The following is a 23,652-nucleotide window of genomic DNA, read 5'->3' as shown; positions in this document are numbered from 1 at the left end:
ATTATAAGTACAATTGATTTGTGTCTGTTATAGTTTGGTGATGTAAAGAAATTGAGCTGTACACAATGTACAACTTTACATGGATTCACAAGCTGTTTGGTAGGATGACAATTGTAATAAAGCCATGGACTGATAAATCCGTAGATGGCTTTAAAATGTTTTGTAATGTAATGTGTAAAACAAAATGGTGTGCCTGACTCCACAAACTTTTGGAGATACTCAGCAATTTTGCATCGAATTGTCACAAGGTATTCCTCTTCATCATCTTCATCTTGCTCATTCCAGGTTATATTTTCTAGGACCATCTGACCATCTTTAAGGTAGCATAAAATTAGGTAGCGACATACCTGAGCACTGCATCCTACCTCTGATTGCTGTGGAAATATGAGCGGAACTGTATGTGACCTTGTTGCTAACAATGGTGCTAACTCCTTTAATCCTTGCCTCAGTTGCTATATTTGTTCTGAGGTTCTTCCAACCACCCACAGATAAATGGAATATATATATATATATATATATATATATATATATATATATATATATATATATATATATATATATACATACATACATACGTAAGTGCATGAACATCGATTGTGATGTATGTTTAACATTTCACCAAGACAAATCTTGCCAAGTTTATTGTTTCACGGATGTCCAGGTCAGCCACATCCTCCAGTTCCAGCTCAATTGTAGCGGTGTCAAGGGTACCTTCCAACAATATATGCAGCATTGATCCCAATGCTGATCCCAAATAGAAGGGTCCACCATGAAGAAAAGAATGACCAGTGATTCTCCCAGCCACCTTAAACAAGTCACTCTGCAGCAATACTTGAGATGTTGAAGGAATGAGATGGTCGACTTGGCCCTCAAACAATAAGGTGCTAGTTCCATGTTCCGCAGTCATAAACACAGAAAAGCTAAATGTTATTTAATACAAATTAGATTTCAGGACATTTTTTTCCCCACTAAAATAGCATCACTAGATAGATAGACAAATAGATTTTTTTTGATTTTTTTTTTATTTTCTCATTGTGGCATAAGTAAATGTTATCTTAAACCAATCTCTAAACACTCTAAACACTCATAATAATGAACACACTATGTCAAAACCTCTTCTAATACATCAGCATATAGACAAGATTAATTCTTCCTCATCATTAACAAGAGAGGAGCACACAAATAGAAGTACCTAAAAGAATACTTTCAATCTATACTTTATGTAAAACACAGTGGTCTATCTCTATCAGTTAGTTGTTTGGCTCTGCTTTTGTCCATTGGTTCAACCTCCCACACAAGATCAGGCTTCCTTCTCATTAGTGAGGCAAATTTACATTTATTTGAGTAGCTTTTTCAATAAAATAAACTTTTCAGACTGTTAGACCCCATACTTTTAATTATTTGAGTAATATATTCTATATTGTAGCAGCACTCTTGCATGAGTAAATATCATGGTCACAACTTCCCACAGTGAGTAAGTCTACAAGTAACACAAGCTTTTTGTTAAATTAAACATTTCTTGCACCGTTCCTTCACATATTAGCATTCTGAAATAAATTACACCGAGAAACTGTTGGTTAAAGCTTGTGACTGTTAATACTAACCAAAGTCTCTCACAAATCTATTTTGTATTCTCTTCATGGCAATACTAAAAAAACTGCCTGCTCACACCGCTACCGGCAGCAATATCTCCTAAATAAAAGCGAAAATGTATGTATATATTACTGTAAACACAAACACCTGTAACACCAATTACAATCAAACAAATTAAAACCAAATTTGCATACTAGAGAGCTTGCCCAATTGGTCTTACTGCTTTTATAAAAACAAATCAATGTGCCCTCTAGTTCCTCAGGATCCGAAATATTTAGAGTTATTTTTAGACGGGGCATGTCCTCATTCTCCACAAGCCTTTGTATAGTTGAATTGCCCGACATGAATCCGCTGTGGTCCTCCAATCTGTTAGATATTAAATCATGTAAGAGGTTACATGCACAAGCCTAATATAACAGTACAATTTTAGTTATTCAGAAGCAGAAACCAATCGAACAATACCATCAGCAGTAGCTGCTGTACTTGAAGACGCCACGGTGTTCTAGGAAAAACTTTCCTCTGGCACTGACATGTTGGCTGTAGGAAGGTTAGAAAGAAAAAAAAAAACAAAACAAAAAAACAAGTTGTATTGACACCCTAAGTTATATAATGATATGACACACTATAATCTTACCTTTCCCCACACAAGCTTGCGTGCTGCGGCATTTCACTCACGGGGTACAGACAAGTACTGATAGGGCAGGATTTCTAATGAGAAAATGAATTATTTTTACTTTTTCTAGGCACACTTTGTAAACTAAAGACATAAGCCCCATTCACACACATAGCCTGATCGAGGAATTTACCTGAATTTGGCCACAACAGGGGCATGTGTGAACAAAGCCAGAACTGACTTCCCTGCATTTTTGATCTGGCAATTTCCAAGGCAAATTATAAGGAATATGAAGGAAGGCTTGTGAGAACAAAGACAGAAAACTGCAGTATCACCACTTTGTACTTTGTTACCAGCTTGATTTCCTGGTTACATTCCATTCTCATTCAGCTAAAATGATGCAGCAACACTTTGTTAAATGATAGTCTGGCATTTTGCTGTCTGCACTAAGTATGAACAGAGAAGACCCAGAAATGTTCTGGGTGTGATGCATGTGAATGGGGTTACTGCTGAGTGCTATGGATTTTGTACCATTTTTACTGGTGTGCAAATAGGGCTATGTAATAATGTAACACAAAAGCCATACCATACCAGACCATACCAACACCCTCCTCCTCCTGCGCAACCTCTTCAGTTTCAATAGGCTATTGATGAAAAAATACAAAAGATAAAATAAATTATGGATGTTCACGGTAACACTTGGATTAGTTTACTCACAGCATTGGTTGACTGATATCCTTGAAGGTGCCTTTGCAGTAATGGTAGGGGAATTATTTTGTTGCAATTTATACATGGATTTTTGGGCATTTTTGAGAATTCAGAGGAATCAAATGGTAATGGGGTTAAGTCTAACGTTTCCTGAAGGGGACAGATAGATATATATAGTGTTTTCCCCATTGTTTGTTCCCTTTTTTTTAGCAGTTTGGCTATGTATCCTTACAAGCTGTGCAGAAGAGGGCTTAATTTTCTCTGACCACAGTCTCCCGCAAAAACACATTGTCCACTCAATAACAAATATTCTTCACATATCACACATCAAATGAAAATAAGAGGGGAAAGATTGAAAGTGTAGTTGTACGATTGTCTTCCTACCTGAGGCTTTTTGAAGAAGCCATCCTCCTCACAGGTCTCGTAATCTTGGGCAGGCTTTCCGAAGTACTCTGGTGATCTAAAATAAAAAAAAAATAAAAAACAACATTCTGGTGTTGTTGTGGCACAGTTGGCCTAACCGTGTTGGCTTTCTATTTATAAAATGACACAGTCTCTGTTGCAGTGAGCTTAAGGGAGACATATAATTATCAACATTTTCTTCAGCATAGGTATTTGAATAAAATACTGTAAATCCAGTGTGCAAATTTCAATTATATATTTTTTTTACAAAATGTTAACAGTTTTGCCCAGTTGCTTTGGCATTTTTTCTGATTAGAACATAAAATGTCATGAGTCATTGTTTAACCTGCAAACAATTCATTTACTGCAAATGATTAAGTCAATTTCCTGTGTGTCTGCTTACACTTGATTCTGTCGGTCTGGACCTCTCATCAGTTGCTTTGGCACATTTGCTGAAACTTTTCCTAAATCTGGCAAATCTTTTTTACAGATCAGATTTACAAATTTATCTAACCATCATAACACTGGCCGGAGGTCCTAGTATGACACATTTCAGATACCAACTGCTAAAAAGCATAGATTTGAAGTTTTTTTGTTCTCTAAATGATTTTGTTACATTTGACACATATTTACAGCATTTACATCACTCTCAAACTATGATACTGGTCCTACTGGTCTGTGACTCCCTCACACTACACGTTTGAAAGTGTGGGAGTATTCTGGATGATGGTCACAGTTTATAAAGTTTAGTCATCAAATTTACGTTTATAAATCTGATGACTGTGTTTTTTTAACCTCAAAATTCACTGATCATATATGTTTGTAAATTACAGCTGTGTTCTGAAAAGAACCTGAAAACTGTGTGAACTGATGAGAACTGTTCCAAATGATTTGACCTGTGCCCCTGTTTAGCTACATGTTTGAATTAAATGATTAAACTAAACAAAAAAATGTGCTAAAATTGTAAGGTGATTTGCCATGCCGTATGCAAAGCTCTGTGCTATAAAGGTACATACCTCTGGGTACACTCTCTTGAAGTGTAATGACTCTTCTCCCTAACCCTGCCTGGAGAAGAGTGGCTTCATCACTTGATGTTCTTAGGGAATTCTCACTTTCCAGGCAAAAAAGAAAATACAGAACACCAACTGGTTTGCAAAGTGAAACTGGTGCCTTACATTTCCTCCGGTTCCCATCAAATATAGCTGGGAATAATCCTGAAAGAATGAGGACATTCTTGAAAACAGAGACTGTCCACAAATGCAGTGGTAACCACTAAATATAACTGAGTGTGATACAAGCACATAATGCTGACAATATTCCCTTACCTCTACATCTCCTGGTTCAGGGTCACTGGCCCAGGCTGTGGATTTCTACAAAAAATATGCCATAACAAAGTTAGAGCCTGGAATATGGATACACAAGTGCTTTGTATATCCCTGGAAGCTGTATGCATGTAGATATAAGAAGGCTTATGTTCCAATGAACAGCAATGTTTTTAAGAATAAAATTGGCTTCCTATGAGACTCAAATGTGTGTGACTGTGAGGTTCTATGACAATATGAATAATACATTTAATAATAATAATAATAATAATAATAATAATAATAATAATAATAATAATAATAATAATAATAATATAAGGTAATTGAATTCTACTGAACATTCATGTAAAGACTGCTTTGAACTTTTAAACATGGAGCCTGTAGATAGATATTCTTTCTTAAATCACTGCAGCTACAGAATTGCTATTGATGATGTCTACTGGGCAAAAGTGTCCAATACATATGTGTAATAACACATAACATGTGTAAGAGGCAGGTTCAGATGTGCTATTGCAAGCAATAGCATATCTGTGTAATCCCTTAGTTGTCCAGGTAGGGTCAGTATATAAAAAAAAAAGTCTTACTAGAGCCTAGTCAAGAATTGAAAACATCTGAAAAAGCCACATGTATTAACTTTTGTTCAGTTGAGATTTCAATCTTGTAATTTTAATTAATCATTAATACATTTTTTGGTACGTACTTATTTATAAAAAAAAAAAATATATATATATATATAATTTTATCACCTTGGCATTTCCTGAATGGCGGTAGATGTGGTAGGTTGTGGGGACCTAGATCAACAAAATAGACTGAATTTATTAATTACTTCAATATGTCAAAAAAGCAATGTGTTGTCATCTGTTGGTTGATAAATCCTTACTCTGTTGATGAGCTGTATGTCTGTAGACAAGTGATCGGATTCCTGACAGCCCTCTCCAGACCAACATTCTGCTCCTGGGAAAAAGAAAGAATGAAATCCCATAGAATCAAAATGTGAACACTGCAGTGTCTACACAGAAAAACAATGTATATCTTAAGTGTTAACAATAGCATTTTGTCCTTCAATTTTATGCCTCGTTCAGACCGGGCGTCAAAAACGCTTTGGATGCCTCTAAATAAATACTATTTGATGCACGTCCTGGTGGCGAGAAACATTAGGCTAATGTAGTCTATTCTTTTAGTTCCATTTTGTGATGTGTTGAAATATGTGTGTAATGTAATGTAACTGTGCTGCTGTCTTGGCCAGGACTCCCTTGAAAAAGAGATTAGTAATCTCAATGGGACTTTCCTGGTTAAATAAAGGTTAAATAAAAAATAAAATAAGCACTGCATGTAGGGTAACTAAAGTCACATCCTTCCCGTTTCACCCTACAGCTTTTATATAATATTGATCATCATTACTGATTTGTCACCTACTCTTGACAAATGCCAGAGTCAGAAGTGGGATGAGCTTGAGAGAACACATGAGGTAATGGATCTTCATACTCAGCACCCAGTCTGTTATGCCACTTCAGTGTGCTGATGATGACGGGACTACTCAATTTAGGTTTTCTATGAAACAAATGACAAAAAAAATCAACCAGTGAAAGTAGATCTTTTGAGTAAAACGATATTTGAAAGTGTAAAAAAAATTAAATAAAATTTTGTTTTATTATTTTTTATTATTTTTAATCACAAATTAGTTCTGACTCCATTCAGGAGATGGCCGTTCACTTGCCATGGTAACTGCCATTGGGACAGAATGCATACTGCGTTCCTTTGGCATTCCATCTCTGGATGCCTGGAGCTGGGGGCAGAGTCTGGCACCACCCTCAACAATAGGTTCCACCCACTGGCGCCAATTATCAATAAAGCTTCAACCTTTGCACTACAAAGACTTGGCTCATTCTTCCACACACTGTCACTCGTCCACAAGATGGTCAGTTTATTCTCCCATGAGCTTGATTTTTGGACCCAGCTCTTAGCACCCAGCCTCTCCTGTTCATTTTTAATCCACCAGTCATTACACCATTTCAGTGTGCTAATGATGAGGGGACTAGTCAATTTAGATTTTCTATGAAACAAATGACAAAAAAATACAAACAGTGAAAGTAGGTCTTTTGAAACAACCTCCATTTGAATACAGTGACAGGTCTAAGCTGAAATTTGTTCTAGGCATTGTTGCAATATATAAACTATCAATGTGGACTATCATTTTCGTAAATCAAAATGAAAAGGTTATTCTTTTTTTCTGTGTGTGTAACGGTTGATTATACCTCTTGCAGTTCACTTTCTGTCCAGTAGATGGCGGTGATGTGTTTTATATTACCTGTACAGAATTTACTTGGCTTGTTTTCTTTTGCGCATTTCATATTTCCTTTTTCATTTTCTTTCATTAAATGCAATTTTCAGAATCACAATCTGAAGACTTTAATTGCCATTGTCTGCGAACACAGTTCACAAACTAGGAACTAATGTGGTGATAAAGTGCAACATAAAAACACACGGAATAAATACAAATACAAATAAGGGCATGCACAAACTTAAAAAAAGATATGCTTAAAAATAAAATAAAATACTTAGAGGTAGAAAATATATACAACAGCAGCATCACAACAACAGTGCAAACATGGCTTATTAAAGTGACTGGTATTATAAAGTGTCCAGTTCAGTGCAGATATTATAAAGTGTTCCTGAGACAAAAAGTAGAGGGGAAGAAACTGTTCTTATGATGAGAGGTTCTGGTCCCAATGGACCGTAGCCTCCTGCCAGAGGGAAGTGGCTCAAATAGTCCATGTCCAGGGTGAGAAGTGTCAGCTGCTATACGGCCTGCTTGCCCCCGAGTCCTGGAGATGTACAGGTCCTGTAGAGATAGAAGGCTGCAGCCAATCACCTTCTCGGCAGAGCGCACAATGTACAAGCGCGTATAACTGCACCATCATCTGGACCGGCAGCTTGGCTTTCCTAAGCTGCCGCAGGAAGTACATCCTCTGCTGAGCTTTCTTGATGAGGGAGCTGATGGTCAGCATAGTGTGTTTGTGCGTTGTTATTTTCAGTCACGATTTTGCTTCTGCTGCTCTCTCATGATGGCAGTTCCAATTGCCGTGGTAATTGTATGGTACTATATGAAAAGCTTACACGCTGGCCTAAGAAGCCCTAGGACCCAGTCTGTTCATTTTTGATTCAACAGTCATTACACCAGTTCAGTGTACTGGTGATGACGGGACTAGTCAATTTAGGTTTTCTATGAAACAAAAGACAAAAAAATCAACCAGTGAAAGTAGGTCTTTTGAAATTGAAGCGTAAAACGATATTTGAAATTGTAAAAAATATATTTTTTTTAAAATTATTTTTAATCACAAATTAGCTCTGGCTCAACTCAGGAGATGGCCATTCAATTGCCATGGTAATTGCCATGGTAACAGAACACTTTGGCGTTCCATTATGAAGTCACATTTCACCGCCATATTTTGCACAGCAAGAATTGAGTTGATATCTATTGTGGATTTTCACAATTTCACTTTTTAAGTTCTGGGTGCCTATGGGAAATTGCATTGAATTCCGCCTAAAATCACGTGCCCTGCACAAACCAACTTAGTTATGAGTGAGTTTGCTCCTGGATTCTACTCATTTTTTACTTGAGAAATACCCACAATGTATCAAAGCACTGTTCTGATCACTTACATCAGAGTACTGTGAAGTTGCTGAAAAGGAGCTGTTGAGCTCCTGAAAATGCGAATGAACCAATAAAAGATGAAAACGCTGATAACTTTAGTTTGCTAGGTGATAGAACCAAACCTTAAAATGTATGTTGTACAAGTCTCCACGCTCTATTTTGCACAGCAAAAGTTTAGTTGATATCTATTGTGGATTTTTCACAATTTCACTTTTCAAGTTCAGGGTGCCTATGGGAAATTGCATTGAATTCTGCCTAAAGTCATATGAGTGCCCTGCACACACCAACTTAGTTATGAGCGAGTTTGCTGCTGGATTCTACTCATTTTTACTTGAGAAGCACCCACAATGTATGAAAGCACTGTTCTGATCACTTATATAAGAGCACTGTGAAGTTGGTGTAATGGAGTTGTTCAGCTCCTGAACATGTGAATGCACCATTAAAAGATGAAAACGCCTATAACTTTAGTTTGCAAGGTGATAGAACCAAACTTTAAAATGTATGTTGTACAAGTACCCACGCCCTATTTTGCACAACAAGAATTGAGTTGATATTTATTGTGGATTTTTCATAATTTCACTTCACAATTTCACTTATATCAGAGTACTGTGAAGTTGGTGTCATGGAGCTGTTCAGCTCCTGAAAATGCGAACACATGGCCTACACAGAGAGTACACAGGAAATATGCGGTGAGTATACACTGTGTACACAGGAGTACAATGGACTACACAGAAATACACAGGGATAAACAAGAGTACACATGGAGTACACAGGAAGTACTCAAACAGTACTATACTATACTACGGACTATACAGGGAGTACAAAGGAGTAGACAGGGAGTAAAAAAGGAGTACACACTGAGTATGCAGGGAGTACATAAGAGTACACAGGAAATACACAGGGAGTGTACAGGAGTAGACAGAGTGTACACAGGCAGTACACGGAGTTCACAAGGAGCACACAGGCAATACACAGGAATAAAAAGGGAGTACAGTGGAGTACACATGAGTGCACAGTGACTACACAGGGAGCATACAGGAATACACAGGGAGTACACAGGAGTACACAGGGAGTATACAGGAGTACACATCGATTATACAGGGAGTACACGGGAGTGCACAGGAAATACATAGGGAGCACACAGGAGTACACAGAGAGTTAACAGGGAATACAGATGAAGTACATAGTATACTGATTACACAAGGAGTACACAGGGAGTACCCAGGATGACAAGTGTACTACATACGGAGTAAGCAAGAATACACAGGGAGTACACACTGAGTACACTGGGAGAAGACAGGAGTACAATCAATCAATCTAACTTTATTTCTATAGCACCTTCCATCAACCAAAGCTGCCCAAAGTGCTGTACAACATTAAAAACACAATTAAAAACAATAAACATCATACAAATCAACAGAGCACATTACACCATTAAAATAAAGAAAGTGTCATTGGGCCATTAAGTGCTAAAAGCCATTCCAAATAAATTAGTTTTAAGTTTGGCTTTAAACAGAGGCAGATCAGAGATGGAATGCAACTCTATGGGCAACGAGTTCCAGAGTTTTGGACCGGCCATCGTAGAGCTCTGCTGGGTTGGTGAGGGGTCAAAATGTCACACAGATAAGAAGGTGCAAGGCCATTTAGTGCATTAAAAACAAACATCACAATTTTAAAATGAATTCTGAACTGGACAGGGAGCCAGTGCAAAGAGTACAGGACAGGGGTGATGTGGTCATGTTTGTGACTGTTGTTGAGCGGGCGAGCTGCAGCATTTTGCACGAGCTGCAAGCGGTGAAGATCAGCCTGGTGAAGATCAGCCTGGTTAATCCCTGCGTAGAGAGCGTTACAATAGTCTATGCGGAAGCTAACAAAGGCGTGGAGAGCTTTCTCTAGGTCACCACGGCTCAAGAAAGATTTGATTTCGTCAGGAGGCGGAGCTGAAAAAAGCTTGCTCTGGCCACAGAGTCTATTTGTTTGTCAAATTTTAGAACGCTGTCCAATTTCACCCGTGTCCTGAAGCCAGACTGGAATACACAGGGTGGACACAAGAGTCCACGCGGCGTACACATCAAGTCCGCAAGGAATACACAGTGAGTGCGCAAGAGAAGACAGGGAGTACAGAAGGAGTGCTTAGGGAGTCCATAGGGAGTACACAGGAATCCACAGGGATTACACATGGAGTACACAGGAGTACAAAGGGAGTACACAGGGGGTACATAAAAAGTACACAGGAGTACGCATCAAATACACAGGGAGTTCACAGGAGTACAAAGGGAGTACACAGGAGGTACATAAAAAGTACACAGGAGTTTGCATCAAATACACAGGGAGTTCATAGGGAGTACACACTGAGTACACAGGGAGTACACACTAAGTACACGGAGTATACAGGGAGTACACAGGAAGAACACAGTTATACATAGGGAGTATGGAGGAGTACACACGGAGTACACATCGATTACACAGGAGTACAGACGGAGTGCACAGGAGTAAAGAGAGTTAACAGGGAATACAGAGGGAGTACAAAGGAGTACACAGTGATTACAAAGTGAGTATACAGGAGTACACAGGGAGTAGACAAGACAATAAATGTACTACACAGGGAGTAAACAGGAGCACACAGAGAGCACACAGAGAGTACAAATGAGTACACGGGGAGTACACAGGGGTTCACAGAGAGTACACAGGAGTACACAGGAATTCAAAAGAGTGTACAGGGAGTAAATAGGAGTACACAAGATTACACAGGAAGTACACAGGAATGCACAGAGAGTACCCAGGAAGTACAAAGGAGTACTCTGGGAGTACACAGGGAGTATACAGGAGGAAACAGGGAGTACACGGTGAATTCAAATGGAGTACACAGGAATAAACAGGGCGTACACATTGAGTACATGTGAGTACACATCAAGTAGATAGAGAGTACACGGGGAGCTCACAAGGACTAAACAGGAGTACACAGGAGTACAAGGAAATACACAGGAAGTACACAGGGACAACACAGGGAGTACATAGGGAGTACAAGTGGAGTACTCTGGGAGTACACGTGGAGTACACAGGGCGTACACAGGGAGTACACAGGGAGTGCACAGAGAGTAAACAAGGAGTACAGAAGGAATACACTGGAGTACACGGTGAGTACACAGGGAGTACACAGGATTACACAGAAGTACACATGTAGTATACAAGAAGTGCACAGGTGGACACAGGGAATACACAGGGAGTACACAAGAGTAGACAGGGAGTACAAAGGAGTACAGAGGAAATAGACCCGAGTACACAGAGGGTACAAAGGAGGACACAGGAGTACTTAGGGAGTCCACAGGGTGTACACAGGGAGAATACAGAAAGTGCACATCAAGAACACAGGCAGTACACAGGGAGTTCACAGGGAATACACAGGAATACAAAGGGCATACACTCTAGGACACATGAATACACACTGGAAGTATAGAGGAGTACACAGAAGTACACAAGAATACACATGGAGCATACACTTATACATAGGGAGTACACAAGAGTACACGCGGCGTACATATTGAGTTTCTGTGTACCTCCTGTGTATTCACTGACTCCCTAAGTACTCCTGTGTACACCTTTGTACTCCCAGTGTACTCCTTTGTAATCCCTGTATACTACTGTGTATTCTTCCTGATTCTGAAGAGTGCAGACGCAAACCTTGCTTGCTCCTGCTGCTTCCTCCTTACTTTGCTTTTTTAATCATTTTACCTCTTCCATTGCTGGGAGATTTGTTTAGTTATGATTTTCTCTTAAGTAAACCAAGATTTTTAAACCATTTTTACATTTTTAATAAATTTTTTGACAAGCCACCAACATGTCTTCTTTCTGCGAACGCTGTCGGAACTATCAACAACAAATTATTGAGCTACAAGCATGGATATTTGTTTTAGAATCTGAAAAAGGACTTCACCGAACCCTCCCTGTGACTACTTTCAGAGAAGAGAGTGAAAAAACTGCTACTTTCATCTTAAACCTGAGTGATATGGTGTCTTTTCCAAAACTTTGTAAAGACAAGAATTTCAAGCCAACGCAACAAGTGATAAGAGACAATGCTAATATAGTTACATCACCCAAAATACAGCTTACAAACAGATTTTTACCACTGTCACAGACTGATGTTGATGTTAATATACAAACGGAAAATGGATTTTTGTCACAAAACAAGAGCAATGAAGTTGGCAAAAGAGCGGCGGCAGACAGGCAGTCTGTGCCAAACGTCAAGGTCAGAGATACGCTGCTGCTAGGAGACGGTGCTATCAGAGATGTGACTCACAGAGGAATCCAAACTTGCTCGTACCTGAGTCACACTGTCTCTGAGATTACAAAACTCCTCCCAAAAGTTTTGTCAACATACCAAGGAGCTAAACAGCTGATTGTGCACATGGGTGCAGTTGACACCAGAATGAATCAGACTGAAATCATGAAAAAGCATGTCATTGAATTATTTGAGGAGCTTGATGAAGTGGAGGTTAAGACTTTCATCAGTGGACCTCTTCCTACCATAGACAGAAGGAAGATGAACAAATTTACCCAGCTGCTTCTGCTGAACACATGGCTGTTCAACGGATGTGCAGCCAGAGGACTGCACTACATTGAGAACTTTGATCTATTCTGGAAACGAGAAGACCTATTCAAGGGAAGTGGCCCACACCTGAGCAGAGGTGGAGTGAGAGTGTTGACGCATAACCTCCTCCACGCTCTGAGAAACCGGCCTGGACAGGGTCCTGGGCCAGTGAGAGAAAAGGGGAATGAGAGAAGCATCCTTGCCGCGCCAGCCAGAGACCGAGCCAATGTGTCAGCACCACCAGCAGCACCACAACTACAACCACCACCTCCCCCAGCGAAGGACTCACGACCAGCAGCACAACCATCTCCCCCAGCGAAGGATTCAAAAGTGAAGGATACATCTCCTGCGTCTCTTCCCTCAGGGCCCACATCACAGGCCTTGAACCTGTCTGTGACAGCCCCAGCAGAGGTTTCAGTCGCAGCAGCACCCACATCACCTCCCTTGCCCACAGACCAGCCCTGGGTTCCCTTTGCTACATCTACTCCCTCTAGGGGCTCCTCACTCTCCTTTTTCTCCCCACCTTCACCTATGGCCCTTCCCGACCATCTAGAAAGTCTCATCAGATCAAGAATTAAGATGGCTCCCCTCACACCTAATATAGAGCGATCGAGAGTTCTGGCATCATCTATGCTGAACTCTTCCCCGTACCCACCTATCTCCCCTCGTCTTTCACCCAAACTCCCCCCTGCTCCGCCTCCTCGGCCCTCACCTGGTCCCTCACCCAAACTCCCCCCTGCTCTAACACGTGGTCCCTTACCCAAACTCCCCCCTCCTCGCCCTTCCCTGCCTTCCCCCAGAGCTGTTATCAACAAGAGCTAGGACACACAGGGCCTCTGCTGTCTCAGGACATACAGTCATGATAAAGATAATATCATGCTGAGGCCCTGTGATGGAGCTATATCTACAGTTACAACACGTAGACTGATTAACAGAAGGACAGATAAACTGTCCAATCAGAGACATTTAGTTTACATTCCCTGTAAGATGATAACATCCAGTCCTACTGAAACTAATCTGAAATTTGCTGTGCTCCATGTCAGATCTTTATGTAACAAGTCCTTTTTAATTAATGATTTTATTTCTTCTTTTAGTCTTGACTTTATGTTTATAACTGAAACATGGCTTGACAAAAACACAGGTAATGCAGTTCTAGTGGAATCAACTCCACTCAACTTCAAATTTGAATCTGAAACACGAGTAAACAAAAAGGGTGGAGGTGTGTGTGCATTTTTTAGAGACAATTTAGTTACTCACAGATTGTCATTTGGGGTGTTTTCATCTTTTGAGTATGTTTCATTCAAAATGGAGCTAAAACAATCCTCCTCCATACTCTACTTAGTCATATCCTCCCCAGCACTGTCTGAGTTTTATTGATGATTTTACTGGGATGCTTTCAGTCGTATGCACAGACTTTGATGGTTTAGTCATTACAGGTGAGTTTAATGTACATGTGGATAATGTGTTTGACAGAAACGCTAAAGAGCTCAGTTCTGTCCTTGAAACCTTTGGTCTGACTAAGCATGTCAGCGAGCCCACCCACAACAGAGAACACACTCTGAACCTGCTCATTACAAAAGGAGTAAATATTTCAAATGTCAATGTGGTGGACGTTGCTCTGTCTGATTATTTCTGTGTCTTCTTTGACCTGTCTGTTATTCCCAAACCAGCGGCTGGTCCTGCAGTTGTTCGAAGGAGACACATAAATGATAACACAGGTGCACTGTTCATGGAAATGATACACTTTGAAAATGCCTCATGTTCTAATGTTGATGATTTGTTGAACTCTGTCACTTCGAGTGTTTTGAATGTTCTGGACACCGTTGCCCCAATGAAGGATAAAATAGTTAAAGATAAGCAGAAAGCGCCATGGAGGAATGATGACTTGGTCAGGGCACAGAAAAGGGAGTGCCGGAGGGCCGAGCGGGAATGGCGCAAGTCAAAGCTCCAGATTCATTATGAGATTTACAGAGAAAAGATGTATATGTACAACCACAGTTTATGTAGAACAAGGCAAAGGTATTTTTCTGACATTATTGGAAGTTGTAGTAACAACTCTCGTGTCCTGTTTGCAACAGTAAACAGATTAACAAACCCCCCAGCTCCACTGCCGTTAGATCTAATTTCCACATCTAAGTGCAATGAGTTTGCAGTGTTCTTTAATGACAAGGTTCAGGGCATTAAAAATGCCATAAATTCCACAACGCAAATAACAACCCAGCACCCACCTAGACACTTAGAGCTGACTCACATTGCACCTGTAACTGACAAAACTGTCCAAGAGATTGTCACCAGTCTGAGTTCATCTACATGCTGCCTCGATGTGTTACCCACTAAATTTCTAAAGTCTGTGCTCAACAGTTTGCTGTCACCACTCACTCACATAGTTAATATGTCACTTCAATCTGGAACATTCCCAAGCGCTTTGAAAACTGTAGTTATCAAGCCTCTCCTAAAGAAGAGCAGTCTTGATGCCACAATATTGAACAATTATTGACCGATCTCAAATCTGCCGTTTTTAGGCAAAGTCCTCGAAAAAGTTGTTTACCAACAACTTATTAACTTCCTCAAAATGAACAACTCCTTTGATGTCTTCCAATCAGGCTTTAGACCCCACCACAGCACTGAGACTGCTCTTATCAAGGTGACAAATGACGTTCGCCTGAACACTGATGCAGGCAAAGTCTCAGTCTTGATCCTGTTAGATCTGAGTGCTGCCTTTGACACTGTGGATCATGGGATCCTCTTACAGAGACTAGAGGACTGGGTGGGCATCTCTGGTACTGCACTAAACTGGTTCAAGTCCTATTGAGAAAACAGGGAGTACTTTGTTGAAATTGGAAAATGTATATCAGATAAAATGTCCCTGACCTGTGGGGTACCCCAGGGTTCAATCCTGGGACCCCTGCTGTTCAATCTCTACATGCTGCCGTTAGGCCAGTTAATACGCAGCAATAATGTGTCTTACCACAACTATGCAGATGACACTCAGATCTATATCTCACTGGCAGCAGGTGAATATGGACCAGTGGATTCACTCTGCCACTGCATCGAGCAGATCAGTGTGTGGATGCAAAACAACTTTCTTCTGCTAAACTCAGACAAGACTGAAGTCATCATCTTTGGCCCACAAAAACATAGAGAAAGTGTCAGCAGTCACCTCCAGTCTCTCTCTCTCTCTAAAACCTTCAAATTAGGCGAGAAATCTAGGGGTAATAATGGACTCAGACTTGAACTTTAACAGCCACATCAAATCAATAACATCTGCAGCTTTTTACCACCTAAAAAACATTGCAAAAATCAAAGGTTTACTGTCAAAACCAGACTTAGAGAGACTTATCCATGCATTTGTCTCCAGTAGGTTAGACTACTGTAACGGCCTGCTCACTGGCCTCTCCAAATGAGCCTTAACACAGCTGCAGTACATCCAGAACGCTGCTGCTTGGGCCTGACTAGAACCAGGAAGTACGAGCACATAAGTCCTGTGCTCAGGTCTCTGCCCTGGGTTCCTGTAGCTCAAAGAATAGACTTTAAAACAGCTCTGCTTGTGTATAAGTCTTTCCATGGCCTAGGTCCAAAGTATATCTCCAACATGTTAGTGCCATATGAACCATCTCGCAATTTGAGGACTTCAGGGACCGGCCTCCTGCTGGTGCCCAGAGTCAGGACTAAACATGGGGAATCAGCGTTTCAGTTTTATGCAGCTAAAACTTGGAACAGTCTTCCTGAAGATGTGAGACAGGCCTCTACTTCGACAATATTTAAATCCAGGCTCAAAACGGTCTGTTTAGCTGTGCATACGACTGAAAGGTTTTTATTCTGCACTCTTCTCCTTTAATGGTAATTTTATGATGACAAAAGAAACATGGACTGATGGACTTTTATTAGACATAGTAAAGTGACAGGGAAGTATTTGAGAAGTGACAGGAAAGTTTTTTGTAAAGTAATGGGAAAGTTCTTAAACTGAGCAAGACAGTGTTTAAAGAGTGCGAGAGAGAGTTTTTTAAGGGTGCAAACGAGTGGGTGAGAGAGTTGCAGATTGGGTGATTATTTATGTTTTGATTTGTGTGATTTTAATGTCTTTCTTATTCTGTAAAGCACTTTGAATTACCTTGTGTACGAATTGTGCTATACAAATAAACTTGTCGTAACGGGTGAGTGTAGCGGACCAAAGGATGCAGACTCAGGGAATATTTACAGGATTTATTTTAGAGAATAGGACAATGTACAACCAGTGGGTGATCCGGAGGTGAGCAGGTAAGCAGGTGAGCAGGAACACAGGAAACACAAGGACCAAGGACATGAAGGGACGACAGGAAGACAGGCAGACCAGACGGGCGTAGGGCAGAGCAGGTAGGAGACATCCAGGGCCGGAACACGGGAACACGGAACGCAGGAACAGACAGGAGTGCAGAGACACGACAGGATGAAGTGAACATGACAATGATCCCGCGCTGAGTCTCCTCTCCCAGCTCCTTTTATGCCCAGCAGGCATGTTGATTGCACTGATGGGCTGCAGGTGCGCACGGGAGGAGCCAGGAGCCCAGCCCAGATCTGGCAGGTGAGGGAGGGAAGGAGCACGCAGGGAGGAAAACCAGGAGTGGACACTGCGGATCATGACAAAACTTGCCTTGCCTTGCCTATTCCCTGTGTACTCCCTGTGGACACCTTTGGATTCCCTGTGTAGTCCTGTGGGCTCCTGTGTACTCCTTGCGTAATTTTTTTAAAATCCTCTTTACTCCCTGTGTACTCTGTTATGGCGCCTGGTTAATCGTGACCTTCCACCTTTGGCAGCACCCCTTTAAAAGGACCTGCCTCTTGCCACTCCCTGCTCCTGGATTCTGTGCCTGAACCGCATGCCAAGCCTGTGACCAATTCCGATTTAAATCTGAGACGGAGAAATTGGATCTTTTGTGTTTTTGTTCTTACACTAGTTTTGCACTCGCTGAGCCTTCTTTTGTAAGTTTTTTTGATTGTAGTGTAAATTTAAGTTAATGGTCATTGTAATCCTCATTTATCTTGATATTAAAGAGCTACTTATTATTTACCCTTCTTACATCCTGGGTTGTGTTACTTCCTTTTTCCCTAGGAATGGTTTGTAACATATTGGGGGCTCGTTCGGGATATCTAACAACCATTCCTGGATTAATAAGTGGCCAAATTAATCGGTAGGTAAGTGCAGGGTAACTTTGATAATAATTGGATATATATATAATAATTTTAAAAATGGCATCATTTGATCTACAGGAGTTTTTTGAACAACCCCTCTTTTGACAAAATTGATGTTTACAGAAAGAAAGACTTAATTGTTATCGCTGAATATTTAGATATTTCTTACCCCAAAACTGTCAGATCTCAAGCTGCTCGTGAGGAACGAGTTGGTGGAGAGGAACGTGCTGTCTTTTACAGAGGCTGGAGGGCCTCCCGAAATGCCTTCTCAAACATCTGTGCTCACGTTTACGTCAAAGCATGAGGAGACCTCCGCATACCCCTCCTGGAGCATACGGTTTGATTGCTGGGACTGGTAAACGTCCTGACCAACCGTTTACGCTTCCCCGGTTTGATCCCCTGTCGTCTTCCTCCTCTTCCGGTTCCAAGGATGTCACCTGGAGTAAGGTGCGCCTGACGAACATCCAAATGGAGCCTGAGGACAAAGAATGGAGTCATAGGCCGTGTCCCAATTCGCCAAACTGGCCTTAGGATCACCATTCGAAGTGTGCATCGAAGAGCGGTTACGTAATTTCCGGCGCGACAAGGGCTGTCCCATTTCAACGCACCCTACTGAATGCACCCGACAAACCTACCCTTCCCTTTCCACCATTTCCATGGAGATCGGACGTAACCGAAGCGTGCATCCATGCACACTTCACGCACTTCTATATCCCATCATGCACCGCAACTACGCAAAAAAGAGAAGAAAATGGAGTCCGCTGCTCAATACACATTCAAATGTTCGTACTGGTTTACCTCATCTACAACAGTGCGACATAAAACTGTTAAATCTGAATAAAGATAAGTACAGGCCGTGTGTTTGATGATTAAAAAGGAGGGGAGTTACATGAAATAAAGGAATGTGCAGTTATTGCTAGACAATAAGAAGACATTATTATCATGAGAAATTATTATTGCAATAAGAATAATGTAAGAATGTTCTTTTCTATTGTAAGCATCAAAGACCAAGAGACTGAAACATAAAGTCAGAAGGTTTAATGAGTTCCACACAGGTAATGTGAACAATGAAGCAATGGACTCTCCAGAAAGCACAGAAGAGAGTCCTGAGATGTGCACAAAATCTTCATGTGTTCCGGTACATTCCATACGTCTGCGCCCCTCGTGGACACGTGTCATTTACCTTAGTGTTAGTAAAAATCAAAATACTAGTTTGATGTAGCGCTGCACTGCTAGAAAATGCTTTACAATAATAATATGAAAAGAACTGGCACGGCATAGAAGGGAAACAGTGCCCTCTACTGTTATTAAAGTGGTGTAGCAACTGGCCAAAATACCGAATGTTAAACTGCAATATCCCACTATATGTACAACTAATCAGTGTTCTCTGGTTTATAGACTATGAATGTAAAAATTATATTGTTACCTCTGTCTCTGTTATTACGTTTTCACAAGGTATATTTTGTTAAAGTTATGAAGTAGCTACAATTGAAAAAAAAAATAAAAATCACCTTGAAACTTATATTTATATGATATTCAATCTAAACAAAAAGAAACAGCTGTCACGACGACATCTTGACTTTTCTTCTATTAAATAATAAATCATTAAAAATAACGTTCAAAGACAGCGGTGGAAGTGCAGTCCGTGGTGTAGGCCTGTCCCATTTCAGCAAGGTGAGGAGGGCAGATTCTCGTCCGGAACCTTCAAACTACACTTTGAAGAGTACTTCGAATTGACCCTTCAAAAGGTGCATTTGGCAAATTGGGACACGGCCATAGAGCTGAACTTGAGTTGAAAATAAGAAAACTTGAGACTGAGGCTGACACAGCCGTGACACTGAGATGCCTTGAGCTAGAGGCCGAAGGCTGCCTCCTGCTCAGTTCTACCAGCCCTGGACTCACTGCACCTGCCCTCTCCTCCACTGCTCAGACCTGCACAACGCTTAATGTGAGTAAATATATTCCTCTTGTTCCTATTTTCCAATAGAGTGAAGTTGATTCATATTTTGCAGCTTTTGAACAAATTGCGATGGCTTTAAATTGGCCTCGTAATGTTTAACCCCTCCTGTAGCAAAGCAAAAATGTACGGCAAAGCTCAGAAGATTATTGCTGCACTTCCTCTCATGGAAAGTCTGAGTTATGATGCAGTCAACAGTGCCATTTTACACACCTATGAGTTAGTACCTGAGGCGTACAGGCAAAAATTTAGAAATCACAAAAGAGCCCCAAGCCATACATATGTTGAGTTTGCTCAAGAGAAAGGAACTTTATTTGATAAGTGGTGTTCTTCTGCGAAAGCCCAGAATTTTGATGCCACATGGGAGCTAATTTTGTCAGAAGGTTTTAAGAAAAACCTCCCTCATTGAGTGGTGGCTTATTTGAATGAACAAAAAGTGAAAACCCTGTCTGATGCAGCTGTATTAGCTGGCGAGTATATATTAGTCAATTTTTATAGCAAATCCTGCTGAGAAAACCTTCGTGTCAAATCCGGCAAACACTAGGCCGACTTTTGTTAACACTGCAGAAACTCAAACTGATGAACGAGAATATTACGATTGCCACATGCCTGGATATCTCATTGCAGATAGCTTTGCCCTCAAAAGAAAAGCAGACTCGTCCGCACCTAAAACAAAAGACAAGTTAGAGTTACGGTTACTATGTCAGAGAATAGGGTTAGGGTTAGAGTTTCTATGTCAAAGACGAGGGTTAGGGTCAGGGTTAAGGTTAGGGTTATTATGTCAGAGAATAGGGTTAGGGTTAGAGTTTCTATGTCAAAGACTAGGGTTAGGGTTAGAGGGTTAGCATTACGGTTACTATGTCAGAGACTAGGGTTAGGGTTAGAATTTCTATGTCAGTGACTAGGGTTAGTGTTAGGGTTACTATGTCAGAGACTAGGGTTAGGGTTAGGGTTACAGGGTTAGGGTTACAGGGTTAGGGTCAGGGTTAGGGTTAGATTTACTATGTCAGAGACTTGGGTTATGGTTAGGGTTACAGTTACGGTTACGGTTACTATGTCAGAGACTTGGGTTAGAGATAGGGTTAGCATTAGAGTTTCTATGTCTGAGACGAGGGTTGGGGTTTGGTTTAGAGATTCTATGTCAGAGACTAGGGTTAGAGTTAGGGTTAGGGTTATGGTTACTATGTCAGAAACTAGGGTTAGGGTTAGAGTTTCTATGTCAAAGACTAGAGTCAGGGTTTCTATGTCAGAGACTAGGGCTAGTGTTAGGGTTACTATGTCAGAGACAAGGTTAGAGTTATGGTTAGAGTTTCTATGTCAGAGACTAGGATTGGGGTTAGGTTTAGAGTTTCTATGTCAGAGACGAGGGTTAGAGTTAGGGTTAGGGTTACGGTTATCATGTCAGAGACTAGAGTTAGGGTTAGACTTTCTATGTCAGAGGCAAGGGTTAAGGTTAGAGTTAGGGTTAGGGTTACGGTTACTATGTCAGAGACTAGAGTTAGGGTCAGAGTTTCTATGTCAGAGACTAGGGTTAAGGTTAGGGTTAGGGTTAGGGTTACGGTTACTATGTCAGAGACTAGGGTTAGAGTTAGGGTTAGGGTTAGAGTTTCTATGTCAGAGACTGGGGTTGGGGTTAGGTTTAGAGTTTCTATGTCAGAGACTAGAGTTAGGGTTCGGGTTATGGTTACCTAAAAAACATTGCAAAAATCAAACGTATACTGTCAAAGCCAGACTTAGAGAGACTTATCCATGCATTGGTCTCCAGTAGGTTAGACTACTGTAACTGCCTGCTCACTGGCCTCTCTAAGCGAGCCTTAACACAGCTGCAGTACATCTAGCACGCTGCTGCTCGGGCCTGACTAGAACCAGGAAGTACGAGCACATAAGTCCTGTGCTCAGGTCTCTGCACTGGCTTCCTGTAGCTCAAAGAATAGACTTTAAAGTAGCTCTGCTTGTGTATAAGTCTCTCCATGGCCTAGGTCCAAAGTATACCTCCGACATGTTAGTACCATATGAACCATCTCGCACACTGAAGACTTCAGGGACCGGCCTCCTGCTGGTGCCCAGAGTCAGGACTAAACATGGGGAATCAGTGTTTAAGTTTTATGCAGCTAAAAACCTGGAACAGTCTTCCTGAAAATGTGAGACAGGCCTCTACTTTGACAATGTTTAAATCCAGGCTCAAAACGGTTCTGTTCAGCTGTACATATGAATGAAAGGTTTTTGTTCTGCACTCTTCTCTTTTAATGGTAATTTTATGATGATTATTTGTGATTATTTATGTTTTATGTGTGATTTTAATGTCTTTCTTATTCTGTAAAGCACTTTGAATTACCTTGTGTACGAATTGTGCTATACAAATAAACTTGCCTTGCCTACTATGTCAGAGACTAGGGTAAGGGTTAGGGTTAGATTTAGGACAAGGTTTAGGGTTAGGGTTACTATGTCAGAGACTAAGGTTAGGGTTAGAGTTTCTATGTCAGAGACTAGGATTTGGGTTAGGGTTAAGGTTAGGATTACGGTTATTATGTCAGAGACTAGGGTTAGAGTTAAGGTTAGAGTTTCTATGTCAGAGACCAGGGTTAGGGATAGGGTTGGGGTTAGGGTTATGGTTACTATGTCAGACACTATGGTTAGGGTTAGGATTAGAATTTTTATGTCAGAGATGAGGGTTAGGGCTAGGTTTAGGGTTACTATGTCAGAGATTAGGGTTAGGTTAGGGTTAGAGGGTAAGACTCAGGGTTAGGGTTAGGTTTTCTATGTCAGAGACTAGGGTTAGGGTTACTATGTGAGAGACTAGGGTAAGGGTCAGGGTTACAGTTAGGGTTAGGGTTAGTGTTACGATCTCAGAGACTAGAGTTAGGGTTAGAGTTTCTATGTCAGAGACTAGGGATAGGGTTAGGGTTACGGTTACTATGTCCGAGATTAGGGTTAGGGTTAGGGTTAGAATTTTTTATGTCAGAGACTAGTGTTTGGGTTAGGGTTTCATTTTCAGAGACTAGGGTTAGGTTTAGGGTTATAGGGTCAGGGTCAGGGTTAGGGTTAGGTTTACTATGTCAGAGACTAATGCTAGGACAAGGGTTGGGGGGAGGGTTGGGGTTACTATGTCAGAGACTCGGGTTAGGATTAAGGTTAGAGGGTTTGGGTCAGGGTTAGGGTTAGGGTTACAATGTCAGAGACTAGGGTTTGGGTTAGGGTTAAGGTTAGGGTTACGGTTATTATGTCAGAGACTAGGGTTAGAGTTAAGGTTAGAGTTTCTATGTCAGAGACCAGGGTTAGGGTTAGGGTTGGGGTTAGGATTAGGATTATGGTTACTGTGTCAGACACTATGATTAGGGTTAGGATTAGAATTTTTATGTCAGAGATGAGGGTTAGGGCTAGGTTTAGGGTTACTATGTCAGAGACTAGGGTTAGGTTAGGGTTAGAGGGTAAGAGTCAGGATTAGGGTTAGGCTTACTATGTCAGAGACTAGGGTTAGGACAAGGGTTAGGGCTACTATGTGAGAGACTAGGGTAAGGGTCAGGGTTACTGTTAGGGTTAGTGTTACAATGTCAGAGACTAGAGTTAAGGTTAGAATTTCTATGTCAAAGACTAGGGATAGGGTTACGGTTACTATGTCTGGGGTTAGGGTTAGGGTTAGAATAT

The sequence above is a fragment of the Periophthalmus magnuspinnatus genome, chromosome 4 (assembly GCF_009829125.3).
Source record: "Periophthalmus magnuspinnatus isolate fPerMag1 chromosome 4, fPerMag1.2.pri, whole genome shotgun sequence".
Classification (NCBI taxonomy): Eukaryota; Metazoa; Chordata; class Actinopteri; order Gobiiformes; family Gobiidae; genus Periophthalmus; species Periophthalmus magnuspinnatus.
This window is presented reverse-complemented; position numbering follows the sequence as displayed.